A 12,869-nucleotide genomic window follows, 5' to 3' on the forward strand; every position below is an offset into this window, starting at 1 on the left:
CAAACAAAGCCATACTAAAGCTACAAACACAAGTATGTTTATCACAGCATTATTCACCATAGCTAAAATATGGAACCAACCCAGATGCCTCTCAGTAGATGAATGGATCAAGAAAATGTGGTGTATACATACCATGGAATTCTATGTTTCCATCAGAAAGAAGGACACTGCCCCATTTAGAGTGTATTCTTAAGTCAATTATTTGAAATGTTTCTGATTGTTCCTTGTAGATACCATAACTATTAAACTTCCATCTTAGAATGTCTTTGCTGTGTACCAAAGGTTCTTATAAGTTCTGTTTTCATTTTCATTTCATTCTAAGATTTTTTAAAAATTTCCTTAATGACTCACTGATCAAATATGTTGTATAAACTCTGTTTGTATAGTTTAAGTAGTTTCTCTTGTTATTCATTTTTTATTTTGTTACATTAACATCTGATGTGATACAAGAAATAATTTTTTATTTATTAAGACTTGCTGCTGGGCAAAATGACTCACACCTGTAATAACAGCTACTCAGGAGGCAAAGATCAGCAGGAGGCTTGCAGTTTCAGGGCAGTCTGGGCAAAAAGTTAGTGAGACTCCATCTCAAAGCAAAATCTGAATGTGTTACAAGCCTTTCATCCCTACATGGGAGGGATTTAAAGATGCTACACTGGAGATCTTAGGAGAATTGCAGTCCAGGCCAGCCCCAGTGGGAAAAAACAGGAGACTCTACCTGAAGAATAACTAAAACAAAAAGGGTGGGGTTCCCTCAAGTAGTAAAACACTTGCCTAACAAGCACAAGGGTCTAAATTCAAACTCCAGTAGCCCCAAAACAATCAAATTTTCTTTGTGCCCTAAATTGTAAGCTGTTATCAAGAAAGTTCCATTGGCTGCTAAGATGAATGCTTATTCTGCAGGGCATCAGTAGTTCATGTCTATAATCTTAGATACTCAGAAGGCTGAGATCTAAAGATTGAGGTTTTATGCCAGCCTGGGCAGACAAATCCAAAAGACTTTTATCTCCAATTAATCAGTAAAAACCTGGAAGTGCAGGTGTAGTTCCAGTGGAGAACACCAGCCTTGTGCAAAAAAGCTAAGCAATTTTTAAGTTCAAATTCTGTGTGATATCGCTGTTGATTTATTAATGCCTCTTGTTTATAAGTATCTGCTCCAAGTTTCAGTTTAGAGACTTCAGATTCTTTATCTTGCCTTATTGATTCCAAAAGATTGACTTTCATCTGATCTATATAGGTTGTCAAGCTGCTTATTGTGTCTAAAGAAAATTTAAAAGATTCATTTTTAGATGATTTTTTAAAAATGCGAAGAAAGAATGTGAGGCCCTGAGTTGAGCTCCAGTACTGACAAAACAACAACAAAAACCAAGAATAGGTATCCCATAGCAATTTGTACATCTAGTGTTTTGCTTCATATTCATGAAGATGCAGGAAAGTACTACATCTGTAATATGTCTCCAAATCAAACCTTTGTATTTTGTTTTGTTTTGCCAGTACAGGTCTTACATTCTCTCTCAGGTCCTTCCTTAGCTGACACTCTCTTATTGAGTCTCCACCTCTGGTTTTTGCTGATTATTTTGCAGGTGGAGTCTAGAAGACTTTTCTGCCTGAGCTAGCTTTGTACCATGATCCTCTAGATCTCAGTCTCCTGAGTAGCTAGGATCACAATTATGAGTCAACATTGCCAGCTTTAAATAAAATTGTATTTCATTTCAGCTATGTTGATGCCTGTAAAGAGGATAAAATAGTGCATAGTGTCAAAACACAATTTAAGGGGCTAGGAAGGTGGTTCAGTGGTGGAGTGCTTGCTTTGCATGCATGAGGCCCTGGCACCACATAAGCAGAAAAAGCCTGAAGTGGGGCTGTGGCTCAAGTGGTAGAGTGCTAGCCTTGAGCTGTAGAACTGAGGGATGGCACCAGGCCCAGAGTTCAAGCCCACGACCAACAAACAAAAAAAAAATAATAATAATTTAAACAAAGAAATTCTTGTCTAGATATTGACTAATAAGGTTAACTCTTAACTATAGTTTTACAAGGATTTTTAGTAAATAACATTAGTTTCCTACTAATGGATGCTTAGCAAAAACAGTGACTATGTAGCTTAAGTGGTAGATGCTTGCCTAGGAAGTGTAAGGCTTTGAGTTCAGACACCAGTACCACCAAAAAATAAAAGCAAATACATCCATTCTGACACAATTAATGTAGTCTTATGTTTCAAATTGCAGAGGACCTGACTGGGACACTGAATTGTATGAGGAAGGGGTGCCACAGTCAGAGCACTTCTCATTGAATTATATTGCAAGGTTAGGGAGATTTGTCATTGGGGCCTGATCTGGTACATTTCTTGGATCTTAAGAAGAAGGGGAAGCCCTTGATGAGGTAGTATTAATTTTCTTGAATTTTGTGTATGTGGGTGATTTTTTAAAAGTTAGTTCCATGGATGGGGTTATAACTCAGTGGTAGAACACTTGCCTAGCATGTGTTCAATCTCTATCTCTGCAGGAAGGAAAAAAGTTGATTTCCATAATTGTTTTTAAAACAATCACAACCTCTAATCATTTCAGATGCTGACTCTCACAGAAAGAGTTTCTGTTATTCAGTTAGCTTTCTATTTGTGAGTGATAAATATGTTAACAAAGCGTAAGAACCGTAGACTTCGGGGCTGGGATGGTGGCTCAGTGGTAGAGCTTGCTTTGCATGCCTGAGGTCCTGGGTTCGATTCCCCAACACCACATAAACAAAAAGAAAAAAGCCAGAAGTGGCGCAGTGGTTCAAGTGGTGGAGCGCTGGCCTTGAGCTGAAGAGCTGAGGGACAGTGCCCAGGCCCAGAGTTCAGGCCCCACGACCGGACCCAAAAAAAAAAAAAGAAAGAAAGAAAAGAATTGTAGACTTTGAAGGTTCTATAAACCATGAGAACTCTAGATTTTTTTTTGAGACAAGGTCTTACTATGTAGCTCAGGATAACCTCAAACTAGTGATCTTACTGCCTCAGGGTAGAGTTCTATATCTTTTCTTTTATGCCAGTCCTGGGGCTTGAACCCAAGGCCGGCTTGGTCATTGTCCCTGAGCTTCTCTCCTCAGGGCCTGCACTCTACCACTTGAGCCACAGCTCCTCTTCTGGCTTTTGGCTGGTTAATTAAGATAAGAGTCTCACAGACTTTACTTTCCAGGCTGGCTTCAAACTGATTCTCAGATCTCAGCCTCCTGAATAGCTAGGATTACAGGCATGAACCACTGGCACACAGCAATTTCTATATCTTAAGACTGAATATACAATGGGCTAAAAGATTCTTCATCCTCAAAGATGAAAAGAACTCCTTGTTCCTTCCTGGAAATTCCTATTCTCTGAACATCAAAGAGGAAAAAGTAAGTTCACTGTGTTTTTAGTTGAAGGTAGAGGAAAGGTTTCTAGGCTGAGAATAGCAGTGTGTGGAAGGAAAGCTGAGGATTTTTGACAAGGATAACACTATGCTGTCTCTTCCTAGGCCTTCAAGACCTTCTCTCCCACCAGAAACATTTGACAGTGGGATTCCCTCCAGAGCCTCAGGAGAAGACAATTTCTGTGTCAGTGTGGTGTTTGCTTGGGATCCTTACCTCAGTCATCATGCCCTAATATGTGGCTGGATGACAGTGTCCCACATGCACACAGAAACCCATGAGAGACACTCAGCAGTAATGAGTGGGGGGGGGGGGGGAGCAGGTTATGAGTACAGGAAATAACACTGAAATGTTTCTGTTGCTTTTTTCCTACTCAAAAAAAAAAGAGTTGGCTGGGAAGGTAGCTCAGTGGTAGAGCGCTTGCTTTGCATACATGAGGCCCTGGGTTCGATTCCTCAGCACCACATAAGCAAAAAGAAAAAAAGCTGGAAGTGGCACTGTGGCTCAAGTGGTAGAGCGCTAGCCTCGAGCTGAAGAGCTGATAAGAAAACAGGGGTACTGGTTAGCTCCCACAAAAAAAGTCAGCCATACTCTGAAAAAGGAGAAAAAAGGTGTCAGGCTGGAATTGCGAGTGGTGTAATTCCATGCTGCTCAAGCAGGAAGAAAAGGGGTAAAGGTCAATGTTGAAGGGGAAGGATGGGTACTTGAAGAGCAGAGTGAGGGAGCACTCCTACAAGAATGCTATCATCAAGGTTGCCATTTGCACAATTTTGCCACAGCTTTGGAACATCAGCTGTTTCCTAGAAGTTCTCCAGCAAGGTGAGGGGTGGGGAGGGGGGTGGAAGGAGTGGAGTGATAGGTTAGGATGGAAAATATAATTCTTAAACAGAAGCCCTTTTTGCCATTAGCTTTTTTGATAAAATTCATCTATACCAAATCTGTTTATGTCATGCCATGACAGTACCAGTACTTAAATCTGCAGTTTGTAGAAATATTTTTTAGAGGATTTTAACTTGAGGAATAAAATAGTCAGAAAAATGTATATTTTTCAAGGGAGTAATTTATTTATTTTTAAAGTCATCTGTTTTATTTTATTTATTTGGATTTTTGAACTCAGGGTTTTGGTCTTGTTAGGTTAGGCCATACCACTTGTACCCCATCTCCAGTCTGAAGGAGACCGGGTACATGGTAGTTCTCCTGCCTGCCAGTTCTACCTCAGCAGACAGCTAGTAAAAAACAAAACAAAAAAGGTTTGTTTGTGCTGGTCATGAGGCTTAAACTCAGGGCCTTAATGCTGTCCCTGACCTTTTGTGCTCAAGTCTAGTATTTTATGACTTGAGCCACAGCTCCCTTCTGGCCTTTTTTCTCCAATTAACCATTGGGGATAAGAGTCTTACAGATTTTCTTGCCTGGGCTTTCTTTGAACTATGATCCTCAGATTTCAGGCTCCTGAGTTGCTAGGATTACAGGTGTAAGTCACCAAAGTCCTGGTATTTATTTATTTTTACTTTTTAGATAAGATCTTACTATAGCCCAAGCTGGCCTAAAACTTAGAATTCTCCTCACTTAGTTTCCTGAGTGTTGGGATTAAGGCAGTTGCCATCACACCTGATTAGTGAAATTTTTTTAATTATTATTACTTTTTACTAGTTGAACAAAGGGGTTTCAATTTAACATGTCAGTTTATGAGTATAACACATCTTTATCAATTTACCTCTTTGTGTTATTCTCACCTACCCCAGAAGGTCTCCCAGCCCCAGGTACCCCCTCAAGTTTTCTGGTTCTACTTTTACATATGCACAATGAGTATTATGATTATATTTCCCCCACTGTTCCTTTTTCCATTTGTCTGCCTCCACTTCCCCTTAAGCCCCACCCCTTCAGACAAGACATGTCTTAGCTTCCTGGTATTTATTTTGTTAAATTAACAGTAATTGTTCAAAGGAGTCACACTATTGGAATCCACCCTGTGTATACCATACTTTAATCAGTTTGATCATGTGTATATGCTCATAGCCCTGCATGTTTTCATGCATGTTTAGATTTTATATCTAACTAGTGAAAAGTTTATTTTGTAAATAAAATAGGCTCTAGATACAAAGCTTACTTGGGAATAAATTAGAGAAATCATGGTGTCTGTATACTATTTCCTTCCTGATTTATGTCGGTAATTTCTCCTGCATCTAAGATGCAATGGAACTCTCAAATAAAGGATTGGAGATATGTATTATAGGACCATCTGTCTTAAATGCCATGTGTCAAGTTTCAGTCACACTTTGGGAAAGTAGTCCTAACTTTGTGTGTGTTAGTTTACTTGAGCTGCCATAATAAAATATCACAGACTGTGTGGTTGAAAAGACCAAAACTCATTCTGTCATGATTCAGAAGGCTGGAAGTCTAAATCATGGTGTCAGCAAAGTATTGAAGGACTTGTTCCAGGCCTCTCCTGTTGGTTCGTATATGACTGTTTTCTCCCTATATATCCCACATCTCTCCCCTCTGTGTGTGCCTCTGTGCCATATTGGATTAGGACTCATCCTAATGACTTCACTTTTTTTACCAGTCCTGGGCACTGTCCCTGAACCTGTTTGTGATCAATGCTAACACCTACCATTTGAGCCACAGCACCACTTTTGGATTTTTTTGAGTAGTGTATTGGAGTCTCGCAGATTTTCCTGCCCAGATTGGCTTTGGATTGTGTTCCTCAGATCTCATCCTCCTGAGTAGCTAGGATTACAGGCATGAGCCCCCAGTTCCAGACTTAGAGACAGTTTTATTGTAAATCAGATTGTTTTCTTTGGCACTTTGAGCAATCCAAAAAATGAAGGTATGATCCAAGGTCCTAAAATACTTCATGTCAATGAAAGAGTCACAGCTGTGCAAAAATGTATGAATGCTTGTGTGTGTGTGTGAGTGTGTGTGTGTGTGTGTGTGTGTGCGCGCGCGCACATGCGCGCATGCATGTGTGTGAGTGAAAGATGAAAGAAAGGGAGATAAGCTATAGTCAATCAGTAGAACTCTAAGATGTAACTGCAAAGTAATAAATGATTTACAAGTCTCAGCTTAAAATCTGTTTATTTTTTTGTAGGCATAGTAGTTTCCTGACAAATGTTAAATATGAACCATGAAAGTTTATTCTGGACAGACATCATGGGTGAATATTAACTAAAAAGTAGTTGGAGAAATACAATATAGATACAAAGAGAAAAGAGTAGAGTTTCCCTGAGTTTCTGTGGTCCAGGGTGTTTGTGGAGGTGAGGTATGAGCCTTAGACACAGAAAGTACTAAAAAATGTACTGGTAGTGATGGGGTATTGAAGGCAGTGACTGAGACTTTTAGTATATGTATTTTTAAGTGGTTGTATAATTTTGTCATTACTTGCTGTCTTCTTCCTCAGACCTCTGCCCTATGAAGCTCTCACTCAGCTGATAGATGAAGCTAGTGAAGGGGACATGAGCATTTCAATCCTCACACAGGTGAGCAGCATTATGAAGCCAAATCTAGACATTGATATTTTAAGGTTTCCTTTTCATTGATCTGGCTATTTTCAAAGATAACGCAGTAGGCACTGTGACATCTATGCCAAAATTTTTTAACCTTTCTGTTCTGTGCACATGTATATACAAACACAGCCTGGTCTGTTTGCTGAAATGTTTCAACTTCGAATTGGTCTGATCATACAAGTTATGGCAACAGAACTGGTCCAGTCCTTTCGATGCTCAGCTATTCCATTCAATAACTGTTTCTAGTCGGAATTCACTTTTAATGTAGATGAGTGAGTTTGGGATCAAGAGGAAAAGAGAGCTACACATTTTGTCTCTAAGCTTTGAATCCACATAAGGCACTCTTGCTCTGTATTGTTCACCCAGTACTTATACTTGACCCATTTGTATATTGGCTCTAGAACTTCAAAATGCTACCTCTTGGGGGCTCCCTACTCCACATTATTGTTACCAACACTACTTGGCTAATTTCATTCCTCTGATTTCTTCAAGGGCTCTGGAGTGCTGACATAGGGGTGCTTTTGGATTCAAGGTTCATGGTGTCAGTGTTTAGTCTAATCAATAACATGATCTATTAAAAGTAAACAATATTTTTATTGACATCTAACAAGATTCTTTGAAATTAACTGTATGTGTATTTAACAAGATGAACGTGTCAGTTAGAAAAATAGTTGGGGCCTGTGAAAGTTGCAGAGCAGAATTAGGAGGAAGAGTTCCATGGTATGACTTTTTTCCACTGGAATTTGCTTGATTTCAACAAGAACAGCAAAACAATAAAGCTAAGGGTGGTTCATAAACATACAATCAAGGTTAGAAAATTGAAATCTGAAAATTTTCAGTTAAATTTCCCCTAAAAAACATTTTGAGACAAGGCCTTGCTAGGTAGCCCAGACTGGCCTCAAACACAAGATTCTCCTGTTTCTACCTCCTAAGTAAGTATTGGGGTTAGGTTTATAAATGTGGACCACCATGGGGGGATTTGTTGTGCTTTCTTTCTTTTTTTTTTTTTTTGGGTCCGGTCGTGGGGCCTGAACTCTGGGCCTGGGCGCTGTCCCTCAGCTCTTCAGCTCAAGGCTAGCGCTCTACCACTTGAGCCATAGCGCCACTTCCGGGTTTTTTTCTTTTTTGCTTATGTGGTGCTGAGGAATCGAACCCAGGGCCTCTGGCATGCAAGGCAAGCGCTCTACCACTGAGCCACCTTCCCAGCCCTGTGCTTTCTTTTGATTTGTTTTTCCTGAACTCAGGGCCTCACCTTTGGCTTTTTGTTCACTCAAGCTTGGCTCTTTACCAACTTAAGAAACACTCCCACTTTCTGGCTTTTTCTTTTTTGCCATTTCTGGGGCTTGAAGTTTGGGCCTGGGCACCATACCTGGGCTCCTTTTTGCTCAAGGCTAGTGCTCTAATACTTGAGCCACAGTGACACTACCAGCTTTTTTGTGATTAATTGGAGATAACAGTCTCACAGACTTTCCTGCCCACGCTAGCTTCAAACCACAATCCTCAGATCTCAGCCTCCTGAGTAGCTAAAATTACAGACATGTGACACTGGCACCTCGCACTTTCTGGCTTTTTTTCTAATTAATTGGAGATAGAATCTCCTGGTCTTCTCTGATTGGCGATCCTTAGATCTCAGCATCTTGAAAAGCTAGGATTATAGGCATGAGCCACTAGTACCCATTTTATTTTATTCCAAAATGATTTCAATTGAGCTGTTAGGAAGTATCTAAATTTATTTGCTTTAGTCAATCCTAAATCAAACACATGAGATAATTTATATAATTTTTCAAAAGAAAAATGTTAACAATTATTTTTACCCATTATATGTCAGATGCTATTTGATTTTTGCTTTACATTTAGATATACTGACTTATCAGTGCTTACAGCAACTCTCTAGAAAACATAATGTTGTCCACTTTGGGCCAGTAAGGAACAAACTCTGTGAGATTAAGTAACTAGCCTACAGTAGCATAATTAGCACATGGTAAACTTTGAAGCAAATTCTGTGATATCTAAATATATTCTAACTATAATATATTATAAATATAAATATATTCTAAATATAATATTCTCCAGCCATGTTACTAAGGGATGTTTTATACAAGAAAACATGGATGAGTTAGTAATAAACCTCAACAACTGACCACAAGGGGCTGGCTTGCAAGGATCTGCTCTGCTCTGTAGCCTTCTTCTGTTTCTGGCAGCTGTGGATGGATGGTGTCTGCATTATGGATGCTATGACCCAGCAGACTGCTGAACCCATACTTTACTTTCCCCAAGGCTGATAGCAGCAGGCTAAGTTCTGGGTGGTTGTCTGCTGATAGAGGATGGAGGCAGGTGGAGGACTCACAGTCTTTATCTCTAGGTAGTGGAGGCAACCATGCTTTTTTTTTTAAGTTGTTCCTGCACCTGGGTGGTAGGGTGTATCACACACACTTCTCCTTTGGATAGGCTAGACTTTATGCCTGTCCCTGTTATTTCTGTGAAGTAAGAACACAGTCATGGAGGTGGAGACTCTCCCCTGGATTGAGTTGGAATCATATTTGTGATGCACTTATTCTGTAAACTGCAGGTGTCGCTAGACTAACTTTTGTTGGCTGCGGTGGGGAGAAGGGAAGAAGGGCCTGGAGGCAGTGCTGTACCAGCTCCACTGGGAAGAGGAGGGAGTGGAAAAAGGACAGGGTGGGAGTAGAGCCAAGTCTGAGAGCAGCCACCCTATGTGGGTCACTGTGGGCACCAATGAAAGATTGCAGTCTTAAAGTGAGACCTCATCTCAAAAATAACCAGCATACAAATGTTGACTGAATGACCTGAGTAGCAGACCTCCTGCATAGAACTCATGAGGCCTTGAGTTCAAGCCCTAGTACTGCTAATAATACTAATAATAAATGTAAATAAACAGCAAACGAAGTGATAAATTAGCATATGCTCAAGAGGCCTAACCTCGACTTTTCATTCAATTTTTTCTTCATCAGGAAACTAGAAATAAATCCTTCAGTTTTTTGCCTTTCTTGACAGGAAAACTAAGTAGTAACCAAAGTAGCCACATATGGCCTTTAAATAAGATTTTCTGGCTTTAGAAACATATATCCTGAATTGTTCCTGACACACATTTTGTGCCTAATAAGTATTTATGGAATGAATCTTTCCTGTAATGATGACTTCAGGTAGAATCCACAACTCCTCAGACTGAAAAGTTTCAAATTTTAATTTTCTAGCCTTGATGTTATTTTCCTGAACTATCCCTAACTTTATTGTTTTACTGTTCTTGTTGAAATCAAGCAAATGCCAGTGGAAAAAATTACATACACCATGGCTTTCCTTCATATAATTCTGCTCAGCCACTTCCACAGGCCCTAACAATTTTTCAGGCTTTAGTCCAGTCAGAATAGTATTTATTTTACCATAACAAATATAAGACAGGATGAAAAAGGCAGTTTTGTGACACTCACCGGAGCACAGTGAATTAGCCCACAATGGATATGTTCTTGTAAAACTCTAATCCAGTAGTCTCTGGAATGCCTATTTACAGATGTCCCAACCCGCAGGACTTCAACGAGGGCAGTGAACCTAAGCGAAAAGGAGAGAGGAATGAAGGGACAAGAGACACGAAGGACAGCAAGACGAGGATTCTGATCAAGCTGCCAAATTTTATTTTTCACACAGGGGTATTTATATGCTTAGAATAAGGAAGCTTTTTCATTGGGTGTAGCAGCTGCAGGATGCTTGCTTAGGGCAATGTGAAAAGGTGGTCAATAGCAGCTACCTAGTCTTTGTTTGGGGCAGAATGCAAAGACCAGATTCTGTAAATAGCCTCGAGAGATGTTCCAGGAGATAGTCAAGCTTATCATGCAGAGAGACTCGCTGAAGGGCTCCAACAACAGAAGCCTAAAAAGAAATAAATATCACTAGTTTATCGGCCTCTGGTTATGGACAGTCAAACATCAAGAAGTGATCTTTTTTTCCGAAACTTTAATGACCTTACATTTTCTCTCCTACATATTTTTCCAGTTTGCACTGCTTCTCATAAAAGTTTCCATAGAATATAAATATGATAGGCTTGTGGCCTGGGCATGCCCAGTGTGGGCTCAGAAGCCCAGGCCCTGGAAGTGCCCAGGCGGAGCTGGTGGCCTACCTGGCTTAGAGGGGAATGGAGCAGGTCCCCCAGGGAGGACAAGCACCGGAAGCACCGGCCAGATCTGCAGAGGCAGGCGAGGCTGCGAGGTTCCTTCATGAGAGATTCTGAGGTACTTCGCTATCTTCTGTGTAACAAACAGTCTGGGTGGTAAGGAGATGGCTGACAGTGTCAAAAACCCATCTCCAGGACCTTGGCAGGGGAATCAAAGACTCCATCTGGGATATTTGTACCATCTCAAAGCTAGATGCTTGAATCCGACAAAAGAGAGAACAGGGGCAAAGAAGAGCAAGTAGTGTCCTGGCCCAAAGGAGAGCCCAGAGTATAGATGAGTGAGCCATGCATCTTAGTAGAATTATCCTGTGCTGTGCTTGGAATGGCGGCGTGTTCTGGTTCAGTCTTCTCTTGTTTTATCGAGTCTTTACCCCTGTACTTCAGTCAGTAACAGCCCAAATTATTGGTGATCCATCACTACATGGAAATATTTGGTCAAACTTAAGTGCTCTTTGTGTGCTCCCCCTGTTTGTGTTTAGCAAAATCGTAAATGCCATTTGGTTTCAAGATACAGCTGACCTGACATTTGAAGTATCAAGAAGGAAGCCTCATCCATTCCCTGGTGTCAGCAAAATCATTGCTGATATGCTCTTCAACCTTTTGCTGCAGACTCTCTTCCTTATTCACAGGATGTTTGTGAGTCTCTTTCCCATCCATCTTGTTGGTCAGCTGGTTAGTCTGCTGCATATGTCCTTTCTCTACTCACTGCTTTGAATATCATTGGTTCAATAAAGGAATTGATATGCACTAGAGATTGTCAAACATAGAATGGAACTGGCCTTACTACTTTGGATTTGGTTTGCCTTTGGCTTTCCTCACAGCAATGCAGTGCTCATACATTGTTAGTGGTTGCATCTTTTCTATCCTTTTACCTTTATTCATTATCAGCACCAATGAAGCAAAGACTCCTGGAAAAGCATACCTTTTCCAGTTGTGCCTCTTCTCCTTAGTGGTCTTCTTAAGCAAAAGACACTTCCACAAAACAGTCTACCTGCAATCTGCCCTGAGCAGCTCAACCTCTGCAGAGAAGTTTCCTTCACTGCATCCATCTCTTGCCAAACTGAAGGCTGCTGCAGGCTACTGAGACACCTGTGATTCAGAAGGGATGAGTGGGATTGGATTGAAGCTGTGACAGCTCTTTCTCTGTTCTCCTCCCCCTGCCAGGGCAGGCAGGACCCACCCTGACACAGTCTCTTCTGTTTGTGGAGTTTGAATTTTTTAATACTTTTTATTGTAAAAATACTGTACAGAGACGTTACAGTTACATGAGTAAGGTAATGAGTACATTTTTATCTAGCATTGTTGCCTCCTCCTTTGTTTCTCCCCTACCGTTCCTTCTTTCCCCACCACCCCTCCCCCCTCACCCCCCCCTTCAAAGATTGTTTTGAACGCAGTATCTTGTATATCTCATTGTTACAATGGGTCAACTTGTATCCCTATTTAAGCATTTTGTTTTTTTCCCTTCCCCTCCCTGAATTAGAAAAGTGTATATACAAGATTCAGGGCACCGCAATCAAATACAGTGAAAACAGGGGTTATACCATGGGGGAACAACATACAAAAGAAACAAAAAAATCACTTAATAAATTATAAGAACATTAAAAACAACAACAAGAAAGATAAAACCCCCCTATCTTGGGGTTCATTTTGTTAACATCATCTACTTGTCCTAAACTTTTACTAGTTATTGCAAATAAGGGAAACCATGGGACCTATGTTTCTTTGGGCCTGGCTTACTCCACATAGAGCTCCCCTATTACCCAGTAATCCCACTTTTGGGCATTTACCCAAATGATCACAAA

The 12,869-nt window shown here is 40.5% G+C and overlaps 1 pseudogene; it reads left to right on the forward strand.

The window, feature by feature from the left end:
* The first annotated feature begins 4,058 nt into the window (after positions 1-4,058).
* On the forward strand, positions 4,059-12,151 carry LOC122120630 (annotated as a pseudogene).
* The last annotated feature ends 718 nt before the right edge of the window (positions 12,152-12,869 follow it).

This window comes from Dipodomys spectabilis, unplaced genomic scaffold (assembly GCF_019054845.1).
Source record: "Dipodomys spectabilis isolate Male_0828 unplaced genomic scaffold, ASM1905484v1 ptg000176l, whole genome shotgun sequence".
In the NCBI taxonomy this organism is placed as follows: Eukaryota; Metazoa; Chordata; class Mammalia; order Rodentia; family Heteromyidae; genus Dipodomys; species Dipodomys spectabilis.